This window comes from Rousettus aegyptiacus, unplaced genomic scaffold (assembly GCF_014176215.1).
Source record: "Rousettus aegyptiacus isolate mRouAeg1 unplaced genomic scaffold, mRouAeg1.p scaffold_m13_p_4, whole genome shotgun sequence".
Taxonomy (NCBI): Eukaryota; Metazoa; Chordata; class Mammalia; order Chiroptera; family Pteropodidae; genus Rousettus; species Rousettus aegyptiacus.
Genome location: NW_023416307.1, coordinates 56787948 through 56794415, shown reverse-complemented (window position 1 = coordinate 56794415; position 6468 = coordinate 56787948). Strand labels below are relative to the sequence as shown.

General features: G+C 33.7%; 1 pseudogene; it reads right to left on the bottom strand.

Annotated features, from left to right (window-relative positions):
- Positions 1–5735: 5735 nt before the first annotated feature.
- On the bottom strand, positions 5736–5860 carry LOC118602018 (annotated as a pseudogene).
- Between the last annotated feature and the right edge of the window lie 608 nt (positions 5861–6468).

Below are 6468 nucleotides of genomic sequence, written 5' to 3'. Positions count from 1 at the left end.
GTGTGTGTGTGCGCACGTGCACACACACACACACACACCTGAAAAAAGAGTGAGGAAATAAAAATGTTTAAAAATGTGCATACATTTACAAAGTTAAGACATTTTAGAAATAACCCAATAAATTCATCAGAAGTAACATGTTTTTCAGATAGAAGAGGAAGCATGAGCAGAGAGCCTACACTAGGCATCCATGAAGGATAACCACTCAAGTTATTGTTTCATAACTTTGTCCCTTCTCAACCCTTGCCAAACAGATCATTACTAGCTAATGACATGATATATATATATATATATATATATATATATATGTGTGTGTGTGTGTGTGTGTGTGTCTCTATACATACAAATAGTGCCACCCACTAGAATAAATGCACAGAAAAAGAAAGACTTGTCTTTTGTTGTTCTTCTATTCCTTCTAGCACCTAGTCCAAATACTTGGATAAAATATATATTCAATGAAACTATTCTGCTTGCCTGACTCAGTGTGTCTTTTTGCTGTAAAAAATTACTACAAACTTAATTAGAACAACATGCATTTATTATTTCAAAGTGTCTAGAGGTCATAAATCCAGGCACAATGTGGCTGGTTCAAGGCTTCTGAAGGCCAAAATCAAGGTGTTCTTTCTGGAGGTTCTAAGAATGAATCCCTGTACAAGCTCATTTAGCTAAATTCAATTCCATGTTTTTGTAGCATAAAGCTCCCTATGTCCTTTTGATCTTGGCCAGGGGTATTTTCAACTTCTAGAGATTGCCTACATTCCTTAGCTCATGGCCCCCTTTCTCTAACTTCAAAGCCAGCAACAGTGAGTAGAATCTTTCTCATACTTTGAATCTCTCCGATTTCCCCCTTTGCCTCATATTTCTTCAAGATTTTTTTCTTCTGCCACATCTCTCTGACTCTTCAACCTGTTTTTTCTGCTTTTAAGGCCCATGTGGATAATATTCCTGTTTTAAGGTCAGCTGATTAGTAACTTTAAGACTGTCTCCCAAGCTCTTCATGACAGTACCTAGATTTACATTTTTAATAACTTGGAAATGAGAATATCAGAGGCACTTCTTTAGATTTTGTTTGCCAGAGTCCTAAAAATTTGAGAATGTATATAAAACACTCAAAGTGCTTGATTCGATGGAGAGAAAACATAATATAAACAGTAGTTGTGATTACTAACACACATAAACTTTGCATTATTATGAGCATGAAAGTATGAGTTGGCAAGGAATTATTGCCACATGCATTCTTTAGCCAAACCTTTGAAGGTGAGTTTTGGCAAACTGCCTTAAGTAGCTTTACTTAAAGGAAATGTTATGGGGATGGTTACCATATTTAAGAGCAGGTGCATCTTAGATCCTACTGAAAACAGAAGAGTATTAAGTAAAGCCAATTAAAGGGGGGAAAAATATGTGGTCCTAGAACTGCATTTACATTATTCTTTTTTTTTTCCAGCTCATTTTTATCAATAGTTCCAACTTAAATAAACATGCCTCGTTTGGAGGCAAGTTTCCCTAAGAAAAAAAAGCAAGGCAGTGAGATAGGAATGCTTGGTAGTGGGGTGAAGTATAATGTTCAAGAAAGAATGAAAGAAAACAGATTGTAACATAGAAATGAAGACTAGGAAAATGAATAAAGAGAAAAGAAAGTTAAGTTAAACTAGGTAGAGACTTAAGAGAGATTATAATACTGAAAAGATTGAGTTCTTTTGTTCTATAGCCAAAGAATTCTTTTTCTCTATTCTACAGTATTGTCCATTAAAAATGTACAGTCTAGAAAAATGATAAACATATCCTGGTACTAGTTAATATATCTGTTTTCCTCCAGTTTCATACTCCTCCATACAATTAACTCTCTCTTCAATTAAAAAAAAAAAAAAAACTATTGTGAATGCTTGAAATCTGGAGTTATTCTACAAATACTGTGAATAGCATAGGATTATCAGTCTTTTAGACAAGAAACTTGATTTAGGTATTGGGATAAAAAAAAATTGTTTTACAGAGACCATATCATACCAGATACAATGGATTGCATGAATTGCTTTTAACCTCAAAATGCATGTGCACATTCTCAATCTTTGGTTTACCTACAGCAATGTCCTTCTAATAGTTGTCTTCTAATCTCCTTTGGTAACTCCTCAAATGCCCTATTGCCCCACAACTGGATCTAATAGCATACCCATGCATCCTTAGAATTTGACTCACGATTCAGACACTCTTAGGAAACATACCTAATGAGTTCATTATCAGTGTTCTTACTGTATGTTCTCTTTGTGAGTTTTTATTGGCTTCACTCATAAGTCTGATTCTTATAACAAATTCATCTTTGTGAGGATCTGCCATATGCACTTTTCCTATAGATTTTGCACTGCTTTTCTCCATTTCCTGTTCTGATGGATTTGGTACATTTCTCTTTATCTTTAGCTAACTTTAAAGGAACAAAGCAAAAACTAGTGCCTGGAGCTACAGTGTCCTCTGAGTTGTCATTGAGAGATTCAGTATCAGTCTGTGTGGATGGATGGAGCCAAGAAAACCGATACCTGTCTAAAAGTCATCTACATGCTGCTTCTCTTGACAGTCTCAGAATAACCTCTGCTTTCTTAATTGTCACCAGAGCAAAGGCTTAATGATGATTCCCAACTCTTGAAAATGGAAGACTAATTGCAGAACTGAAATGTAAAATCTTTGTGATTCATAGCTCTCACATATTTCTCTTGAATTAAGAAGTTTGGTTTTCAGTAGAGAAAAGATGTTAATTTCTAGTTGCCTAGTAATTTCTAGACAATTTAAGACTAACCAATGCAATTCTCCTTTGTTTTTTGATGATTACATTGTCACTTGATTCATTCATCAGTCATGAATTTAATGACCCAGATACAGTAAAACATATTGTAAAATCAATCTTTTTTTGGGGGGGGGGGGTGTATTATTTTTTCTACAACTTTTTTTTTTTACAAACCAAATCTAAAAACCATTTTAAAATTGCTTTACAATTTTGCATTTCATTTTGGTAATGTTTTATTCTCTTTTGTGTGTTTGTTGTTGGCATTTAAATATCATTCTCCTGCTTTAAATATTTGACTTACCACTGTTAACCAAACAACAAAAAAACAAACAAACCAAAATCTCTTTCCTCTTTGGTCTAGCTTTTATGCCTTCCAAAATTTGTACCTAAACTGTTCATCTAGACTTGAAGGAACTATCTTCCTCCGAAACCTTCTGCTTCAACCAATTTGCTTCAATTACTGAAGATCCATTTTAATACACACTATAATATATTCAGGATCAGGCAATAAATATGTAAAGAAGCTTATATAAAGTATCAAGGATAGCATAGCTTTAGTCTCTCTAACTGAGCTAGCTTTTTCTAAGGACATTTATAATCATTAGCTTTAAAAAAAATAAACTTAATGAACTTTACTTTTTAAAGCAGATTTAGTTTTATAGAAAAATTGAGCAGAAAGTACAGGGAACAGTCCAGCTTCCAGATGGTAACCTCTTATTTAGACCACCCTTATCATTCTTCCTTCTTTTCTTTAAAAAGAAACCTAGCTCTCATAAACATATTATAAAAACTACCTATTATAAGCAAGGCACAAATTTTCATAAAATAAATCACTTACCTTTTTATTGCTGGAAGTGTATGGATGTTTGACTCTATTGATGAACTTGCAGGGTAGTGACAACTCCTTATGTTGATTAGTTCCTCCTATTTATAATGCCAAGATTTATGATAAACCAAATGAGACAACGTTACAGCAATTCTGGCCCTGATAGGCCTACATGCTAGGCCTTTTTAAGGTGTGCTTAATTGACTTATATTAACCCAACAAACCTTCCTGTGGTATTGTTTATATATTTTTTTAATTAAAAAAAAAAGTATTCTTTTTTCTTTCTTTCCTTTCTTTTTTTTTTTTTTTTTTTTTTGTTAATGTAACTGTCCCATTTTAGGTGTTCTGAGTGCAGAAGACAGGACACTAAGATGGGACCAGGCAAGCACAAGATTTTTTTTCCAAGAAACAGAATGCCTATAAAGGATAAATGGAAAGGGGAGAAAGAGCAGGTTGGGAGAGAGTTCAAACCATGAAATATGTCTGACATCTGTGGAAAAAAGAGAGGGAAGGAAGTACTGGGAAGGAAGGTCTTTAGGAAACAACATAGCTCTAAAAAAGTTTCAGTCAAGCTGAAAGGGAATCTCCAAGCCAGATTTGCTTGTTAGGGGAATCTCACATGGATCAGGAATAGCCTGATTCTACCCGCTTAGTCATGCTTAGTCTTTGCCTAGGAGCAGCAGAAAAGAAGTGTCCATGATCCATGTTGGACCTGAAGAGCTAGCAGCTGGTGGCTATCAAGCAGCTATGCAATGCATAGCAGGTCTCCTTGAAAGGATATCTAAGTGGGGTACCTTTATGATTATAATAGTAACTCAGCAAAAAATTCCAAACAGTATATGTATGCAAAGAACATACAATTATAGCAATAAAAATATATACTATTTTATCTATCTTCTCAATTATTTATAATTTTTTCTTTCTATTCTTTAACTCCACCCTATTATTCTGCCAGGCCTGATTAGAACTAAATCATCCTGTCTCTCCAAAGTATCTTATGACTGTTAACTTTCTTACATTCACATGGTGAAATCGAATAAAAATACACAAGTAGTAATAGTAGTAAGATAAAGTAGATATTGCTTTATGCAAGGAATAACTTTATATCTGGAAAAGTTATGTGTAAATAACAGTTTTTAAATTAAAACACATTTTAAATATCATTTGACCAAAAAAACTATTTATTTTAATAAAACATATAAAATTTATTTTATAGAGTAAGAACTCTTAATAACATAAGCACTTTCCCACTGCACTTTTTTTCTCAATCAGAATTTGCATTTAGTTGCATTCTTTCCATGTGTCAATCTAGTTTATTGATCTTGGGGAAAATTTAATTGAATGCTATTATGTTCCAGGTACTTAGTTTTCGTAGGTTAAAAAGATAATAAAAAACAAAAAATCAAACAAACAAAACCAATCTCTGTTTTCAAAGGGCTCGTGGCCTGTTTTCCTCTGGTTTATATCCATTTTGCCCATTAATCTAAATCTGTTATGACCAGATCTGTGGTTACTAACCTCTGCATCTTTTATTCCTTTCACTATTAGCATGAAATTCTACCCTGAGCCCATATCTTATTTAAACAAGAAATACTAAAGAGAGTACACAAGACATTTGCCATATTTTCTGGTTGATCAAGTTATTTTGTAAAATATTACTGTGTTTGGGGAACTCATAATATTACAAATTTTTCCTCTTCAAAATAGGACTGGAAAACCAACCTCACTAGCCTCCTTTGTAATTAAAACACAGGCCAATAATCTGGCCTCCACCTATCAGGCTTAACCTTCATTATGACAGAGTGAACAGCTTGAGGAAGTGATGTCAAAGGGGAAGACAGGAGAATTCATTTTGCTTGCAAATGTGGCCAGATGTCTGACTTCAGGTTTGACAGTATTTGTAACATGTAGTTCCTGGAATAAAAATGGCATTGGTGTAATTAAAGCTATAACTTTTTAAGAGCTTTTGAGGTAACAGACACACTCTCAGCATTTTTATACTATGCCATTCTTCAGATGGTTTGGGGCATTATTATTCTTAGAAGCTTGTTTGTCATCTCTTTATTGAGCCCTTCCAAAATCCTGATAGCTATGTAACATGGTTTTATTAAACTATTGTTTTGTTTTGTTTTTTAAAGCCTGTAGCACCTGGTATTCCTAGGTGGTCTCCCAAATAAGTACTAATCAGGCCTAACCTTGCTTAGCTTCCACTTCCAAGATCAGATGAGATTGGACATGTTCAGGGTAGTATGGCCATAGACTTATTAAACTGTTTTTAAGTTAAATCAGCCACTGTTAGATTGTGTTTACAAAGGTGTAACTTGCTCTAGATTAAGATTCACAGAAGATGTCTTCAGTTTCTTGAACCCTGTTTCCAAATTCTCTGGTTATCTCAATTTTTTAACGTTTTGAGAAGTTCATGTTGTTTACATCTTAAGGCCTAGAACTTAATGAAAATACATGTCCACAGGAAAATCTATATGTGAATGCTTATATAATTTTAGTCATATAGCTCTAAGTTGGAAAAACTCAAATATTTATTGACTGGAGACCAGATGAACAAAGAGCAGTACATCAATGCAATAGAATATTACTTGGTAATAAAAAGAGGCAAATTACTAACGTTACTGGCACAAAATGCTACCTATGATTTGATACTTTTATATCTCACCATGGAAAATGAAGATTTATAGGGATAGAAAGTAGATGAGTGGGTCGCAGGGGCAAGGAGTAAAGGAAGGGAATCAACTTCAGCATGAGGGAACTTTTTGTGATGATTGAAATTTTTTTTAAAACCTTAGTTATGCTGCTGCTTATACAAATGTACACATTTCTCAGAACTCATAAAACTATAAAATTTGAATCTTAT